The 17,262-nt window shown below is 48.6% G+C and overlaps 14 non-coding genes and 1 pseudogene across 14 annotated transcripts; 5 read left to right on the top strand and 10 right to left on the bottom strand.

The window, feature by feature from the left end:
- Positions 1-4,288: 4,288 nt before the first annotated feature.
- On the top strand, positions 4,289-4,360 carry trnad-guc (transfer RNA aspartic acid (anticodon GUC)). Its single transcript has one exon. It is a non-coding gene; the product is annotated as a tRNA-Asp (tRNA).
- A 468-nt stretch (positions 4,361-4,828) lies between these two features.
- LOC132146084 (U5 spliceosomal RNA) lies at positions 4,829-4,943 on the bottom strand. Its single transcript, XR_009434833.1, has one exon. It is a non-coding gene; the product is annotated as a U5 spliceosomal RNA (small nuclear RNA).
- Positions 4,944-6,166: 1,223 nt separating this feature from the next.
- On the bottom strand, positions 6,167-6,238 carry trnag-ucc (transfer RNA glycine (anticodon UCC)). The gene has a single exon. It is a non-coding gene; the product is annotated as a tRNA-Gly (tRNA).
- A 3,736-nt stretch (positions 6,239-9,974) lies between these two features.
- On the top strand, positions 9,975-10,046 carry trnad-guc (transfer RNA aspartic acid (anticodon GUC)). Its single transcript has one exon. It is a non-coding gene; the product is annotated as a tRNA-Asp (tRNA).
- Positions 10,047-10,149: 103 nt separating this feature from the next.
- On the bottom strand, positions 10,150-10,221 carry trnag-ucc (transfer RNA glycine (anticodon UCC)). The gene has a single exon. It is a non-coding gene; the product is annotated as a tRNA-Gly (tRNA).
- A 293-nt stretch (positions 10,222-10,514) lies between these two features.
- Positions 10,515-10,629, bottom strand: LOC132145847 (U5 spliceosomal RNA). Its single transcript, XR_009434610.1, has one exon. It is a non-coding gene; the product is annotated as a U5 spliceosomal RNA (small nuclear RNA).
- A 1,072-nt stretch (positions 10,630-11,701) lies between these two features.
- trnad-guc (transfer RNA aspartic acid (anticodon GUC)) lies at positions 11,702-11,773 on the top strand. The gene has a single exon. It is a non-coding gene; the product is annotated as a tRNA-Asp (tRNA).
- A 103-nt stretch (positions 11,774-11,876) lies between these two features.
- trnag-ucc (transfer RNA glycine (anticodon UCC)) lies at positions 11,877-11,948 on the bottom strand. Its single transcript has one exon. It is a non-coding gene; the product is annotated as a tRNA-Gly (tRNA).
- Positions 11,949-12,229: 281 nt separating this feature from the next.
- Positions 12,230-12,335, bottom strand: LOC132146119 (U5 spliceosomal RNA; annotated as a pseudogene).
- A 1,618-nt stretch (positions 12,336-13,953) lies between these two features.
- LOC132145985 (U5 spliceosomal RNA) lies at positions 13,954-14,068 on the bottom strand. Its single transcript, XR_009434742.1, has one exon. It is a non-coding gene; the product is annotated as a U5 spliceosomal RNA (small nuclear RNA).
- A 1,081-nt stretch (positions 14,069-15,149) lies between these two features.
- On the top strand, positions 15,150-15,221 carry trnad-guc (transfer RNA aspartic acid (anticodon GUC)). The gene has a single exon. It is a non-coding gene; the product is annotated as a tRNA-Asp (tRNA).
- Positions 15,222-15,324: 103 nt separating this feature from the next.
- On the bottom strand, positions 15,325-15,396 carry trnag-ucc (transfer RNA glycine (anticodon UCC)). Its single transcript has one exon. It is a non-coding gene; the product is annotated as a tRNA-Gly (tRNA).
- Positions 15,397-15,689: 293 nt separating this feature from the next.
- LOC132145984 (U5 spliceosomal RNA) lies at positions 15,690-15,804 on the bottom strand. Its single transcript, XR_009434741.1, has one exon. It is a non-coding gene; the product is annotated as a U5 spliceosomal RNA (small nuclear RNA).
- Positions 15,805-16,886: 1,082 nt separating this feature from the next.
- Positions 16,887-16,958, top strand: trnad-guc (transfer RNA aspartic acid (anticodon GUC)). The gene has a single exon. It is a non-coding gene; the product is annotated as a tRNA-Asp (tRNA).
- A 103-nt stretch (positions 16,959-17,061) lies between these two features.
- trnag-ucc (transfer RNA glycine (anticodon UCC)) lies at positions 17,062-17,133 on the bottom strand. Its single transcript has one exon. It is a non-coding gene; the product is annotated as a tRNA-Gly (tRNA).
- Positions 17,134-17,262: the final 129 nt, after the last annotated feature.

The following is a 17,262-nucleotide window of genomic DNA, read 5'->3' as shown; positions in this document are numbered from 1 at the left end:
CTGTACGCTAAGTATGTGTCTTTGGATAAATAAGTGTATGTGTATATAAATATAAATATAAGTAGTATAGTGTGTTCCATGTATGTACATGTATATTATGTGCAAAAGATTTACGTGTACGCTAAGTATGTGTGTTGGATAAAAAGTGTAGTGTATATAAATATAAATAGTGTAGTGTGTCCCACAGTTATTATCAGCTGTTCATAAGATGGATTGCCTGAGGGAAGAAACTGTTCCTGTGTCTGGTCGTTCTGGTGCTCAGTGCTCTGTAGCGTCGACCAGATGGCAACAGTTCAAAGAGGGAGTGTGCTGGATGTGAGGGGTCCAGAGTGATTTTAACAGCCCTTTTGCTCACTCTGGATAAGTACAGTTCTTGAATAGATGGGAGGGTTGTACCGATAATTCGCTCAGCAGTCCGGACTACCCTCTGTAGTCTTCTGAGGTCAGATTTAGACGCTGAGCTGAACCAGACAGTTACTGAAGTGCAGAGGATGGATTCGATGATGGTGGAGTAGAACTGTTTCAGCAGATCCTGTGGCAGGTTAAACTTCCTCAGCTGGCGAAGGAAGTACAACCTCTGCTGGGCCTTTTTCACAATGGAGTCAATGTGAATGTCCCACTTCAGGTCCTGAGAGATAGTGGTGCCCGGGAACCTGAATGACTCCACTGCAGTCACAGTGCTGTTCATGATGGTGAGTGGGGGGAGTGCAGGGGGGTTTCTCCTGAAGTCCACGATCATCTCCACTGTTTTGAGTGTGTTAAGCTCCAGGTTGTTGAGACTGCACCAGACAGCCAGCTCTTTAACCTCCTGTCTGTAAGCAGACTCGTCACCGTCCTGAATGAGGCCGATGAGTGTGGTGTCATCTGCAAACTTCAGGAGCTTGACAGAGGGGTCCTTAGATGTGCAGTCATTAGTGTACAGGGAGAAGAGCAGTGGGGAGAGAACACAGCCCTGGGGAGCTCCGGTGCTGATTGTACGGGTGCTGGATGTGTATTTTCCCAGCCTCACTAGCTGCTGCCTGTCTGTCAGGAAGCTGTTGATCCACTGACAGACGGAGGTGGGCACGGAGAGCTGAGTTAGTTTGGGCAGGAGGAGGTTTGGGATGATCGTGTTGAAGGCAGAGCTGAAGTCCACAAACAGGATCCTCACATAGGTCCCCGGTCTGTCTAGGTGTTGCAGAACATAATGCAGTCCGATGTTTACTGCATCGTCCACAGACTTGTTTGCTCTGTAGGCAAACTGAAGAGGATCCAGCAAGGGTCCAGTGATGTCCTTCAGGTGGGCCAGCACCAGTTTTTCAAATGACTTCATGACTACAGACGTTAGAGCCACAGGCCTGTAGTCATTTAGTCCTGTAATTTTGGATTTCTTTGGGATGGGGATGATGGTGGAGCGTTTGAAGCATGAAGGGACTTCGCACAGCTCCAGCGATCTGTTGAAGATCTTTGTGAAGATGGGGGCCAGCTGGTCAGCACAGGATTTCAGACAGGCTGGTGTAACACAATCTGGACCTGGTGCTTTTTTCCTTTTCTGCTTCCGGAAGACCTGGCGCACAGCATCCTCGCTGATCTGTATTGCAGGTGTGGGGGAGAGGGGGGATGCAGGAGGTGTGAATGGTGAGAGCGCTTGATTGGAGAGGTGTTCAGGGTGGGTTGCAGGAGTTGTGAGTGGTGTGAACAGTTGTTTGGAGAGGCATTCAGGGTTGGTTGCAGGAGTTGTGAATGGTGAGAGCGGTTGATTGGAGAGGTGATCAGGATGGGTTGCAGGAGATGTTAATGGTGTGAATGGTTGTGTGGAGAGGCATTCAGGGTTGGTTGCAGGAGCTGTGAATGGTGTGAACGTTTGTTTGGAGAGGCATTCAGGGTTGGTTGCAGGAGTTGTTATTGGTGTGAACGGTTGTGTGGAGAGGTGTTCAGGGCAGGTGATGGGTGTTCTTTCAAACCTGCAGTAAAACTCGTTCAGATCGTCTGCCAGTCGTTGATTTTCCACAGTGCTGGGGGGTGGTGTCTTGTAATTGGTGATCTTCTTTAGGCTTTTCCACACTGATGCGGAGTCGTTCGAAGTGAACTGAGTCCTTATTTTTTCAGAATAATTCCTCTTTGCCACTTTGATCTCCTTTTCCAGTGTGTATTAAGCCTGTTTATACAAGACATTGTCCCCCTTCCTGTAAGCATCTTCTTTGGCCTGACGGAGCTGTCTGAGTTTTGCAGTGAACCACGGTTTGTCATTGTTGTAATTTAGTTGAGTCTTGGTAGGAATACACATATCCTCACAGAAACTGATATATGATGTTACGGTCTCTGTGAGTTCGTCCAGATCGGTGACAGCAGCTTCAAAAACACTCCAATCAGTGAGGTCAAAACAAGATTGTAAATCCTGCTCTGCTTCATTAGTCCATCTTTTTACAGTCCTTAATACAGGTTTAGCTGATTTTAGTTTCTGCCTGTAGGTCGGTATAAGATGAACCAGAAGGTGATCAGAACGTCCCAAAGCTGCTCGTGAAACAGAGTGAAATGCATCCTTTATTGTTGTGTAACAGTGATCCAATATATTACTGTCTCTTGTGGGACAAGTAACATGCTGTCTGTATTTTGGCAGTTCACGGGAGAGATTGGCTTTATTAAAGTCCCCAAGAATGATTAAAACAGAGTCTAGGTGTTGTTGTTCTGTCTCTGTGATCTGCTCAGCGAGTTTCTGTAAAGCTGAGCTCATGTGTGCTTGAGGAGGGATGTAAACACTAACCAGAATGAACGAATGAAACTCCCGCGGCGAATAGAACGGCTTGCAGTTAATGAAGAGCGTTTCGAGATTTGAGCAGCACGTCTTCTTTAACACAGTTACATCTGTACACCACCGTTCATTGATGTAAAAGCATGTCCCGCCGCCGCGCGATTTCCCCGTTGATTCTGCGTCGCGATCCGCTCTAAACAGCTGAAAGTCCGGCAGATGGAGCGCGCTGTCCGGTATGGTGTCATTCAGCCAAGTTTCCGTGAAACACAGAGCAGCAGAGTGGGAGAAATCTTTATTTGTCCGAGAGAGCAGAAGCAGTTCGTCCGTTTTGTTGGGTAGAGAGCGGAGATTTGCCAGATGGATGCTAGGCAACGGCGTTCGAAATCCGCGTTTTCTGAGTCTCACGAGCGCTCCCGCTCGCTTTCCCCGCCTGCGCGTCCTCTTGAAGCGTGTGATCAGGGCAGCCGCTCCGCCGACAAGAATGTCCAGCAAAACATCAGAATAGTCGAAAACCGGTGAAATATCGGGAGATGTGTGTTGCCGAATATCCAGCAATTCGTCCCTGGTGAAACTGATTGCAGGAATATAACTAAAGACAGGACAAACTAACAAAAACACAAAAACAACTGCAGAGCACGTCACGGAGGCAGCCATCCTGTATCGGCGCCACTCTTTCTCATGCCTTCATCTGAAAAGTTGGAGAAAATCTTATATGAATAAAAGAGTCTTTTAAAGAAATCCCTTATTCCGAGGTCACCGTAGCCACCAGATCCAGTCTGTATCCAGATCAATGGGCCGCTTCAGTCACCCGGATCCAGTCAGTATCCAGACAAGATGGTTGATCAACACCTAGAAAGGACCTCTATGGCCCTGAAACACAGCGGAGACCGGGACAACTAGATGAGCCCCAGATACAGATCCCCTGTAAAGACCTTGTCTCAGACGACCACCAGTACAAGACCACAGGAAACAGATGATTCTTCTGCACAGTCTGACTTTTCTGCAGCCTGGAGCTGATTTGGTGGTTTCTTCTGACCAGAGGAGAACTGTCTCCCCGACTGAGCCTGGTTTCTCACCGGGTTTTTTCTCCATTTTTTCACCGATCGAGTTTTGGTTCCTTGCCTCTGTCGCCTCTGGCAGGCATAGCTGGGGACACTTCATTTACAGCGATATCATTGACTTGATTGCAAATTATTGCACAGATACTATTTAAACTGAACTTAGCTAAATGATGACATCACCGATTTCAATGACGAAATGCCTTTAACTGTCATTTTGCTTTATTGACGCACTGTGTTCCTAATTAATGTTGTTCAGTTGCATTGACACAATCCTTTTTGTTTAAAGCGCAATTAAAAAAAAAAAAAAAAAAAAAAGAGTCCAAACAATGACCCCTGCAACGGGTAGTGTTCCAAATGTTATGCGACTTTAGCTAATGATGGGTCAATCCGGAATTTGACGGTGCTAGGGCTGTGTCAGCGTCAGAAAAAGCCATGCATTGTTCAGTTATGTCGGTGCAGTAGCGTCGGTTGGGGGAGAAACGGCAGCATGCGCAGCTCCTCGTTAGTATAGTGGACAGTATCTCCGCCTGTCACGCGGAAGACCGGGGTTCGATTCCCCGACGGGGAGAGCTAGCTCTTTTCGGCTTCCGAATGATCCATCCAAAAGTTTTGGGAGGAGCCACAGGTCACAGAAGGAGTTCTGCTTCGACATCAGCCCGAGCCAAAGGACATGCGTTGGCCGGGAATCGAGCCCGGGTCAACTGCTTGGAAGGCAGCTATGCTCACCACTATACCACCAACGCAGTCAGCAGTCAGCCACTTGCGCCGTCGCTAAGAAGGTTCGAAGTGCACTAGTCGCCGATAGGGCTAGAGGAGCTGATGAGATCTTTGTTTGGACCCGTCACTAAAGAGAGCCTTCCAGAGTTTGCATCCCGTCACGTACAAGAAAGTGCTGCCTTCCCATGCCAGCTAAATAAACATTAAGTGCTGACAGCGCAAAAGCAGAGAGTGCAAATACAGACGAAGACCAGTGGCACGCCCTCCTGCAGCGTGTTGGCGGACGGCCAAATTGATTCTGCTCTTGACATTTCGATGTAGCTCTGCTGTGAGCAGAGCACCCAAAAATACAGGTCACTCGCAAAAGTTCCCCTCGACGGAAATCTTTAGTAAAAGGTGAAAGATTTATGCGACAATGAAGAGAAACTCGAGCTGTGTCTACGACCCCTCGGGCCTGTGCGCTGCGTCTGGTAAACCACTACGCTCGCCAAGGGTCATCAAGGGTGACGATGCCTGCCCACATGCGTTTCGTCAGCCCCCCCCCCCCCCCCCCACACTCCAAAAGGGAGGAGTAAAACTCACAAAAGTCCCCTCGGTCCACCAATAACCACATGCCAAATCAAGGCAATCTCTTTCTCATGCCTCCATCTGAAAAGTTGGAGAAAATCTTATATGAATAAAAGAGTCTTTTAAAGAAATCCCTTATTCCGAGGTCACCGTAGCCACCTGATCCAGTCTGTATCCAGATCAGTGGGCCGCTTCAGTCACCCGGATCCAGTCAGTATCCAGACAAGATGGTTGATCAACACCTAGAAAGGACCTCTATGGCCCTGAAACACAGCGGAGACCGGGACAACTAGATGAGCCCCAGATACAGATCCCCTGTAAAGACCTTGTCTCAGACGACCACCAGGACAAGACCACAGGAAACAGATGATTCTTCTGCACAGTCTGACTTTTCTACAGCCTGGAGCTGATTTGCTGGTTTCTTCTGACCAGAGGAGAACTGTCTCCCCGACTGAGCCTGGTTTCTCACCGGGTTTTTTCTCCATTTTTACACCGATCGAGTTTTGGTTCCTTGCCTCTGTCGCCTCTGGCAGGCATAGCTGGGGACACTTCATGTACAGCGATATCGTTGACTTGATTGCAAATTATTGCACAGATACTATTTAAACTGAACTTAGCTGAATGATGACATCACCGATTTCAATGACGAAATGCCTTTAACTCTCATTTTGCTTTATTGACGCACTGTGTTCCTAATTAATGTTGTTCAGTTGCATTGACACAATCCTTTTTGTTTAAAGCGCAATTTAAAAAAAAAAAAAAAAAAAAAGTCCAAACAATGACCCCTGCAACGGGTAGTGTTCCAAATGTTATGCGACTAATGATGGGTCAATCCGGAATTTGACGGTGCTAGGGCTGTGTCAGCGTCAGAAAAAGCCATGCATTGTTCAGTTATGTCCGTGCAGCAGCGTCAGTTGGGGGAGAAACGGCAGCATGCACAACTCCTCGTTAGTATAGTGGACAGTATCTCCGCCTGTCACGCGGAAGAGCTAGCTCTTTTCGGCTTCCGAACGATCCATCCAAAAGTTTTGGGAGGAGCCACAGGTCACAGAAGGAGTTCTGCTTCGACATCAGCCCAAGCGAAAGGACATGCGTTGGCCGGGAATCGAACCCGGATCAACTGCTTGGAAGGCAGCTATGCTCACCACTATACCACCAACGCAGTCAGCAGTCAGCCACTTGTGCAGTCGCTAAGAAGGCTCGAAGTGCACGAGTCGCCGATAGGGCTAGAGGAGCTGATGAGATCTTTGTTTGGACCTGGAACCTGAATGACTCCACTGCAGTCACAGTGCTGTTCATGATGGTGAGTGGGGGGAGTGCAGGGGGGTTTCTCCTGAAGTCCACGATCATCTCCACTGTTTTGAGTGTGTTAAGCTCCAGGTTGTTGAGACTGCACCAGACAGCCAGCTCTTTAACCTCCTGTCTGTAAGCAGACTCGTCACCGTCCTGAATGAGGCCGATGAGTGTGGTGTCATCTGCAAACTTCAGGAGCTTGACAGAGGGGTCCTTAGATGTGCAGTCATTAGTGTACAGGGAGAAGAGCAGTGGGGAGAGAACACAGCCCTGGGGAGCTCCGGTGCTGATTGTACGGGTGCTGGATGTGTATTTTCCCAGCCTCACTAGCTGCTGCCTGTCTGTCAGGAAGCTGTTGATCCACTGACAGACGGAGGTGGGCACGGAGAGCTGAGTTAGTTTGGGCAGGAGGAGGTTTGGGATGATCGTGTTGAAGGCAGAGCTGAAGTCCACAAACAGGATCCTCACATAGGTCCCCGGTCTGTCTAGGTGTTGCAGAACATAATGCAGTCCGATGTTTACTGCATCGTCCACAGACCTGTTTGCTCTGTAGGCAAACTGAAGAGGATCCAGCAAGGGTCCAGTGATGTCCTTCAGGTGGGCCAGCACCAGTTTTTCAAATGACTTCATGACTACAGACGTTAGAGCCACAGGCCTGTAGTCATTTAGTCCTGTAATTTTGGATTTCTTTGGGATGGGGATGATGGTGGAGCGTTTGAAGCATGAAGGGACTTCGCACAGCTCCAGCGATCTGTTGAAGATCTTTGTGAAGATGGGGGCCAGCTGGTCAGCACAGGATTTCAGACAGGCTGGTGTAACACAATCTGGGCCTGGTGCTTTTTTCCTTTTCTGCTTCCGGAAGACCTGGCACACCACATCCTCGCTGATCTGTATTGCAGGTGTGGGGGAGAGGGGGGATGCAGGAGGTGTGAATGGTGAGAGCGCTTGATTGGAGAGGTGTTCAGGGTGGGTTGCAGGAGTTGTGAGTGGTGTGAACAGTTGTTTGGAGAGGCATTCAGGGTTGGTTGCAGGAGTTGTGAATGGTGAGAGCGGTTGATTGGAGAGGTGATCAGGATGGGTTGCAGGAGATGTTAATGGTGTGAATGGTTGTGTGGAGAGGCATTCAGGGTTGGTTGCAGGAGCTGTGAATGGTGTGAACGTTTGTTTGGAGAGGCATTCAGGGTTGGTTGCAGGAGTTGTTATTGGTGTGAACGGTTGTGTGGAGAGGTGTTCAGGGCAGGTGATGGGTGTTCTTTCAAACCTGCAGTAAAACTCGTTCAGATCGTCTGCCAGTCGTTGATTTTCCACAGTGCTGGGGGGTGGTGTCTTGTAATTGGTGATCTTCTTTAGGCTTTTCCACACTGATGCGGAGTCGTTCGAAGTGAACTGAGTCCTTATTTTTTCAGAATAATTCCTCTTTGCCACTTTGATCTCCTTTTCCAGTGTGTATTTAGCCTGTTTATACAAGACATTGTCCCCCTTCCTGTAAGCATCTTCTTTGGCCTGACGGAGCTGTCTGAGTTTTGCAGTGAACCACGGTTTGTCATTGTTGTAATTTAGTTGAGTCTTGGTAGGAATACACATATCCTCACAGAAACTGATATATGATGTTACGGTCTCTGTGAGTTCGTCCAGATCGGTGACAGCAGCTTCAAAAACACTCCAATCAGTGAGGTCAAAACAAGATTGTAAATCCTGCTCTGCTTCATTAGTCCATCTTTTTACAGTCCTCAATACAGGTTTAGCTGATTTTAGTTTCTGCCTGTAGGTCGGTATAAGATGAACCAGAAGGTGATCAGAACGTCCCAAAGCTGCTCGTGGAACAGAGTGAAATGCATCCTTTATTGTTGTGTAACTGTGATCCAATATATTACTGTCTCTTGTGGGACAAGTAACATGCTGTCTGTATTTTGGCAGTTCACGGGAGAGATTGGCTTTATTAAAGTCCCCAAGAATGATTAAAACAGAGTCTGGGTGTTGTTGTTCTGTCTCTGTGATCTGCTCAGCGAGTTTCTGTAAAGCTGAGCTCATGTGCGCTTGAGGAGGGATGTAAACACTAACCAGAATGAACGAATGAAACTCCCGCGGCGAATAGAACGGCTTGCAGTTAATGAAGAGCGTTTCGAGATTTGAGCAGCACGTCTTCTTTAACACAGTTACATTTGTACACCACCGTTCATTGATGTAAAAGCATGTCCCGCCGCCGCGCGATTTCCCCGTTGATTCTGCGTCGCGATCCGCTCTAAACAGCTGAAAGTCCGGCAGATGGAGCGCGCTGTCCGGTATGGTGTCATTCAGCCAAGTTTCCGTGAAACACAGAGCAGCAGAGTGGGAGAAATCTTTATTTGTCCGAGAGAGCAGAAGCAGTTCGTCCGTTTTGTTGGGTAGAGAGCGGAGATTTGCCAGATGGATGCTAGGCAACGGCGTTCGAAATCCGCGTTTTCTGAGTCTCACGAGCGCTCCCGCTCGCTTTCCCCGCCTGCGCGTCCTCTTGAAGCGTGTGATCAGGGCAGCCGCTCCGCCGACAAGAATGTCCAGCAAAACATCAGAATAGTCGAAAACCGGTGAAATATCGGGAGATGTGTGTTGCCGAATATCCAGCAATTCGTCCCTGGTGAAACTGATTGCAGGAATATAACTAAAGACAGGACAAACTAACAAAAACACAAAAACAACTGCAGAGCACGTCACGGAGGCAGCCATCCTGTATCGGCGCCACTCTTTCTCATGCCTTCATCTGAAAAGTTGGAGAAAATCTTATATGAATAAAAGAGTCTTTTAAAGAAATCCCTTATTCCGAGGTCACCGTAGCCACCAGATCCAGTCTGTATCCAGATCAGTGGGCCGCTTCAGTCACCCGGATCCAGTCAGTATCCAGACAAGATGGTTGATCAACACCTAGAAAGGACCTCTATGGCCCTGAAACACAGCGGAGACCGGGACAACTAGATGAGCCCCAGATACAGATCCCCTGTAAAGACCTTGTCTCAGACGACCACCAGGACAAGACCACAGGAAACAGATGATTCTTCTGCACAGTCTGACTTTTCTGCAGCCTTGAGCTGATTTGCTGGTTTCTTCTGACCAGAGGAGAACTGTCTCCCCGACTGAGCCTGGTTTCTCACCGGGTTTTTTCTCCATTTTTTCACCGATCGAGTTTTGGTTCCTTGCCTCTGTCGCCTCTGGCAGGCATAGCTGGGGACACTTCATGTACAGCGATATCATTGACTTGATTGCAAATTATTGCACAGATACTATTTAAACTGAACTTAGCTGAATGATGACATCACCGATTTCAATGACGAAATGCCTTTAACTGTCATTTTGCTTTATTGACGCACTGTGTTCCTAATTAATGTTGTTCAGTTGCATTGACACAATCCTTTTTGTTTAAAGCGCAATTAAAAAAAAAAAAAAAAAAAAAGAGTCCAAACAATGACCCCTGCAACGGGTAGTGTTCCAAATGTTATGCGACTTTAGCTAATGATGGGTCCATCCGGAATTTGACGGTGCTAGGGCTGTGTCAGCGTCAGAAAAAGCCATGCATTGTTCAGTTATGTCGGTGCAGTAGCGTCGGTTGGGGGAGAAACGGCAGCATGCGCAGCTCCTCGTTAGTATAGTGGACAGTATCTCCGCCTGTCACGCGGAAGACCGGGGTTCGATTCCCCGACGGGGAGAGCTAGCTCTTTTCGGCTTCCGAATGATCCATCCAAAAGTTTTGGGAGGAGCCACAGGTCACAGAAGGAGTTCTGCTTCGACATCAGCCCGAGCCAAAGGACATGCGTTGGCCGGGAATCGAACCCAGGTCAACTGCTTGGAAGGCAGCTATGCTCACCACTATACCACCAACGCAGTCAGCAGTCAGCCACTTGCGCCGTCGCTAAGAAGGCTCGAAGTGCACGAGTCGCCGATAGGGCTAGAGGAGCTGATGAGATCTTTGTTTGGACCCGTCACTAAAGAGAGGCTTCCAGAGTTTGCATCCCGTCACGTACAAGAAAGTGCTGCCTTCCCATGCCAGCTAAATAAACATTAAGTGCTGACAGCGCAAACGCAGAGAGTGCAAATACAGACGAAGACCAGTGGCACGCCCTCCTGCAGCGTGTTGGCGTACGGCCAAATTGATTCTGCTCTTGACATTTCGATGTAGCTCTGCTGTGAGCAGAGCACCCAAAAATACAGGTCACTCGCAAAAGTTCCCCTCCACGGAAATCTTTAGTAAAAGGCGAAAGATTTATGCGACAATGAAGAGAAACTCGAGCTGTGTCTACGACCACTCCGGCCTGTGCGCTGCCTCTGGTAAACCACTACGCTCGCCAAGGGTCATCAAGGGTGACGACGCCTGCCCACATGCGTTTCGTCAGCCCCCCCCCCCCCCCCCCACTCCAAAAGGGAGCAGTAAAACTCACAAAAGTCCACTCGGTCCACCAATAACCACAAGCCCAATCAAGGCAATCTCTTTCTCATGCCTCCATCTGAAAAGTTGGAGAAAATCTTATATGAATAAAAGAGTCTTTTAAAGAAATCAATTATTCCGAGGTCACCGTAGCCACCAGATCCAGTCTGTATCCAGATCAGTGGGCCGCTTCAGTCACCCGGATCCAGTCAGTATCCAGACAAGATGGTTGATCAACACCTAGAAAGGACCTCTATGGCCCTGAAACACAGCGGAGACCGGGACAACTAGATGAGCCCCAGATACAGATCCCCTGTAAAGACCTTGTCTCAGACGACCACCAGGACAAGACCACAGGAAACAGATGATTATTCTGCACAGTCTGACTTTTCTGCAGCCTGGAGCTGATTTGCTGGTTTCTTCTGACCAGAGGAGAACTGTCTCCCCGACTGAGCCTGGTTTCTCACCGGGTTTTTTCTCCATTTTTTCACCGATCGAGTTTTGGTTCCTTGCCTCTGTCGCCTCTGGCAGGCATAGCTGGGGACACTTCATGTACAGCGATAACGTTGACTTGATTGCAAATTATTGCACAGATACTATTTAAACTGAACTTAGCTGAATGATGACATCACCGATTTCAATGACGAAATGCCTTTAACTGTCATTTTGCTTTATTGACGCACTGTGTTCCTAATTAATGTTGTTCAGTTGCATTGACACAATCCTTTTTGATTAAAGCGCAATTTAAAAAAAAAAAAGAGTCCAAACAATGACCCCTGCAACGGGTAGTGTTCCAAATGTTATGCGACTTTAGCTAATGATGGGTCCATCCGGAATTTGACGGTGCTAGGGCTGTGTCAGCGTCAGAAAAAGACATACATTGTTCAGTTATGTCGGTGCAGTAGCGTCGGTTGGGGGAGTAACGGCAGCATGCGCAGCTCCTCGTTAGTATAGTGGACAGTATCTCCGCCTGTCACGCGGAAGACCGGGGTTCGATTCCCCGACGGGGAGAGCTGGCTCTTTTCGGCTTCCGAATGATCCATCCAAAAGTTTTGGGAGGAGCCACAGGTCACAGAAGGAGTTCTGCTTCGACATCAGCCCGAGCCAAAGGACATGCGTTGGCCGGGAATCGAACCCAGGTCAACTGCTTGGAAGGCAGCTATGCTCACCACTATACCACCAACGCAGTCACCAGTCAGCCACTTGCGCCGTCGTTAAGAAGGCTCGAAGTGCACGAGTCGCCGATAGGGCTAGAGGAGCTGATGAGATCTTTGTTTGGACCCGTCACTAAAGAGAGCCTTCCAGAGTTTGCATCCCGTCACGTACAAGAAAGTGCTGCCTTCCCATGCCAGCTAAATAAACATTAAGTGCTGACAGCGCAAACGCAGAGAGTGCAAATACAGACGAAGACCAGTGGCACGCCCTCCTGCAGCGTGTTGGCGGACGGCCAAATTGATTCTGCTCTTGACATTTCGATGTAGAAAAAATACAGGTCACTCGCAAAAGTTCCCCTCCACGGAAATCTTTAGTAAAAGGCGAAAGATTTATGCGACAATGAGGAGAAACTCGAGCTGTGTCTACGACCACTCCGGCCTGTGCGCTGCCTCTGGTAAACCACTACGCTCGCCAAGGGTCATCAAGGCTGACGACGCCTGCCCACATGCGTTTCGTCAGCCCCCCCCCCACTCCAAAAGTGAGCAGTAAAACTCACAAAAGTCCACTCGGTCCACCAATAACCACAAGCCCAATCAAGGCAATCTCTTTCTCATGCCTCCATCTGAAAAGTTGGAGAAAATCTTTTATGAATAAAAGAGTCTTTTAAAGAAATCCCTTATTCCGAGGTCACCGTAGCCACCAGATCCAGTCTGTATCCAGATCAGTGGGCCGCTTCAGTCACCCGGATCCAGTCAGTATCCAGACAAGATGGTTGATCAACACCAAGAAAGGACCTCTATGGCCCTGAAACACAGCGGAGACCGGGACAACTAGATGAGCCCCAGATACAGATCCCCTGTAAAGACCTTGTCTCAGACGACCACCAGGACAAGACCACAGGAAACAGATGATTCTTCTGCACAGTCTGACTTTTCTGCAACCTGGAGCTGATTTGCTGGTTTCTTCTGACCAGAGGAGAACTGTCTCCCCGACTGAGCCTGGTTTCTCACCGGGTTTTTTCTCCATTTTTTCACCGATCGAGTTTTGGTTCCTTGCCTCTGTCGCCTCCGGCAGGCATAGCTGGGGACACTTCATGTACAGCGATAACATTGACTTGATTGCAAATTATTGCACAGATACTATTTAAACTGAACTTAGCTGAATGATGACATCACCGATTTCAATGACGAAATGCCTTTAACTGTCATTTTGCTTTATTGACGCACTGTGTTCCTAATTAATGTTGTTCAGTTGCATTGACACAATCCTTTTTGTTTAAAGCGCAATTTAAAAAAAAAAAAAAAAAAAAAAAAAAGAGTCCAAACAATGACCCCTGCAACGGGTAGTGTTCCAAATGTTATGCGACTTTAGCTAATGATGGGTCCATCCGGAATTTGACGGTGCTAGGGCTGTGTCAGCGTCAGAAAAAGCCATGCATTGTTCAGTTATGTCGGTGCAGTAGCGTCGGTTGGGGGAGAAACGGCAGCATGCGCAGCTCCTCGTTAGTATAGTGGACAGTATCTCCACCTGTCACGCGGAAGACCGGGTTTCGATTCCCCGACGGGGAGAGCTAGCTCTTTTCGGCTTCCGAATGATCCATCCAAAAGTTTTGGGAGGAGCCACAGGTCACAGAAGGAGTTCTGATTCGACATCAGCCCGAGCCAAAGGACATGCGTTGGCCGGGAATCGAACCCGGGTCAACTGCTTGGAAGGCAGCTATGCTCACCACTAAACCACAAACGCAGTCAGCAGTCAGCCACTTGCGCCGTCGCTAAGAAGGCTCGAAGTGCACGAGTCGCCGATAGGGCTAGAGGAGCTGATGAGATCTTTGTTTGGACCCGTCACTAAAGAGAGCCTTCCAGAGTTTGCATCCCGTCACGTACAAGAAAGTGCTGCCTTCCCATGCCAGCTAAATAAACATTAAGTGCTGACAGCGCAAACGCAGAGAGTGCAAATACAGACGAAGACCAGTGGCACGCCCTCCTGCAGCGTGTTGGCGGACGGCCAAATTGATTCTGCTCTTGACATTTCGATGTAGCTCTGCTGTGAGCAGAGCACCCAAAAATACAGGTCACTCGCAAAAGTTCCCCTCCATGGAAATCTTTAGTAAAAGGCGAAAGATTTATGCGACAATGAAGAGAAACTCGAGCTGTGTCTACGACCACTCCGGCCTGTGCGATGCCTCTGGTAAACCACTACGCTCGCCAAGGGTCATCAAGGGTGACGACGCCTGCCCACATGCGTTTCGTCAGCCCCCCCCCCCCCCCCCCACTCCAAAAGGGAGAAGTAAAACTCACAAAAGTCCACTCGGTCCACCAATAACCACAAGCCCAATCAAGGCAATCTCTTTCTCATGCCTCCATCTGAAAAGTTGGAGAAAATCTTATATGAATAAAAGAGTCTTTTAAAGAAATCCCTTATTCCGAGGTCAACGTAGCCACCAGATCCAGTCTGTATCCAGATCAGTGGGCCGCTTCAGTCACCCGGATCCAGTCAGTATCCAGACAAGATGGTTGATCAACACCTAGAAAGGACCTCTATGGCCCTGAAACACAGCGGAGACCGGGACAACTAGATGAGCCCCAGATACAGATCCCCTGTAAAGACCTTGTCTCAGACGACCACCAGGACAAGACCACAGGAAACAGATGATTCTTCTGCACAGTCTGACTTTTCTGCAGCCTGGAGCTGATTTGCTAATTTCTTCTGACTAGAGGAGAACTGTCTCCCCGACTGAGCCTGGTTTCTCACCGGGTTTTTTCTCCATTTTTTCACCGATCGAGTTTTGGTTCCTTGCCTCTGTCGCCTCTGGCAGTCATAGCTGGGGACACTTCATGTACAGCGATATCGTTGACTTGATTGCAAATTATTGCACAGATACTATTTAAACTGAACTTAGCTGAATGATGACATCACCGATTTCAATGACGAAATGCCTTTAACTGTCATTTTGCTTTATTGACGCACTGTGTTCCTAATTAATGTTGTTCAGTTGCATTGACACAATCCTTTTTGTTTAAAGCGCAATTTAAAAAAAAAAAAAAAAAAAAAGAGTCCAAACAATGACCCCTGCAACGGGTAGTGTTCCAAATGTTATGCGACTTTAGCTAATGATGGGTCCATCCGGAATTTGACGGTGCTAGGGCTGTGTCAGCGTCAGAAAAAGCCATGCATTGTTCAGTTATGTCGGTGCAGTAGCGTCGGTTGGGGGAGAAACGGCAGCATGCACAGCTCCTCATTAGTATAGTGGACAGTATCTCCGCCTGTCACGCGGAAGACCGGGGTTCGATTCCCCGATGGGGAGAGCTAGCTCTTTTCGGCTTCCGAATGATCCATCCAAAAGTTTTGGGAGGAGCCACAGGTCACAGAAGGAGTTCTGCTTCGACATCAGCCCGAGCCAAAGGACATGCGTTGGCCGGGAATCGAACCCGGGTCAACTGCTTGGAAGGCAGCTATGCTCACCACTATACCACCAACGCAGTCAGCAGTCAGCCACTTGCGCCGTCGCTAAGAAGGCTCGAAGTGCACGATTTGCCGATAGGGCTAGAGGAGCTGATGAGATCTTTGTTTGGACCCGTCACTAAAGAGAGCCTTCCAGAGTTTGCATCCCGTCACGTACAAGAAAGTGCTGCCTTCCCATGCCAGCTAAATAAACATTAAGTGCTGACAGCGCAAACGCAGAGAGTGCAAATACAGACGAAGACCAGTGGCACGCCCTCCTGCAGCGTGTTGGCGGACGGCCAAATTGATTCTGCTCTTGACATTTCGATGTAGCTCTGCTGTGAGCAGAGCACCCAAAAATACAGGTCACTCGCAAAAGTTCCCCTCCATGGAAATCTTTAGTAAAAGGCGAAAGATTTATGCGACAATGAAGAGAAACTCGAGCTGTGTCTACGACCACTCCGGCCTGTGCGATGCCTCTGGTAAACCACTACGCTCGCCAAGGGTCATCAAGGGTGACGACGCCTGCCCACATGCGTTTCGTCAGCCCCCCCCACCCCCACTCCAAAAGGGAGAAGTAAAACTCACAAAAGTCCACTCGGTCCACCAATAACCACAAGCCCAATCAAGGCAATCTCTTTCTCATGCCTCCATCTGAAAAGTTGGAGAAAATCTTATATGAATAAAAGAGTCTTTTAAAGAAATCCCTTATTCCGAGGTCACCGTAGCCACCAGATCCAGTCTGTATCCAGATCAGTGGGCCGCTTCAGTCACCCGGATCCAGTCAGTATCCAGACAAGATGGTTGATCAACACCTAGAAAGGACCTCTATGGCCCTGAAACACAGCGGAGACCGGGACAACTAGATGAGCCCCAGATACAGATCCCCTGTAAAGACCTTGTCTCAGACGACCACCAGGACAAGACCACAGGAAACAGATGATTCTTCTGCACAGTCTGACTTTTCTGCAGCCTGGAGCTGATTTGCTGGTTTCTTCTGACCAGAGGAGAACTGTCTCCCCGACTGAGCCTGGTTTCTCACCGGGTTTTTTCTCCATTTTTTCACCGATCGAGTTTTGGTTCCTTGCCTCTGTCGCCTCTGGCAGGCATAGCTGGGGACACTTCATGTACAGCGATATCGTTGACTTGATTGCAAATTATTGCACAGATACTATTTAAACTGAACTTAGCTGAATGATGACATCACCGATTTCAATGACGAAATGCCTTTAACTGTCATTTTGCTTTATTGACGCACTGTGTTCCTAATTAATGTTGTTCAGTTGCATTGACACAATCCTTTTTGTTTAAAGCGCAATTTAAAAAAAAAAAAAAAAAGAAAAAAAAGAGTCCAAACAATGACCCCTGCAACGGGTAGTGTTCCAAATGTTATGCGACTTTAGCTAATGATGGGTCCACCCGGAATTTGACGGTGCTAGGGCTGTGTCAGCGTCAGAAAAAGCCATGCATTGTTCAGTTATGTCGGTGCAGTAGCGTCGGTTGGGGGAGAAACGGCAGCATGCGCAGCTCCTTGTTAGTATAGTGGACAGTATCTCCGCCTGTCACGCGGAAGACCGGGGTTCGATTCCCCGACGGGGAGAGCTAGCTCTTTTCGGCTTCCGAATGATCCATCCAAAAGTTTTGGGAGGAGCCACAGGTCACAGAAGGAGTTCTGCTTCGACATCAGCCCGAGCCAAAGGACTTGCATTGGCCGGGAATCGAACCCGGGTCAACTGCTTGGAAGGCAGCTATGCTCACCACTATACCACCAACGCAGTCAGCAGTCAGCAGTCAGCCACTTGCGTTGTCGTTAAGAAGGCTCGAAGTGCACGAGTCGCCGATAGGGCTAGAGGAGCTGATGAGATCTTTGTTTGGACCCGTCACTAAAGAGAGCCTTCCAGAGT

Source organism: Carassius carassius, chromosome 8 (genome assembly GCF_963082965.1).
Source record: "Carassius carassius chromosome 8, fCarCar2.1, whole genome shotgun sequence".
In the NCBI taxonomy this organism is placed as follows: domain Eukaryota; kingdom Metazoa; phylum Chordata; class Actinopteri; order Cypriniformes; family Cyprinidae; genus Carassius; species Carassius carassius.
Note: the sequence above shows the minus strand (reverse complement) of the source record. Positions and strands in the feature narration are given on the sequence as shown.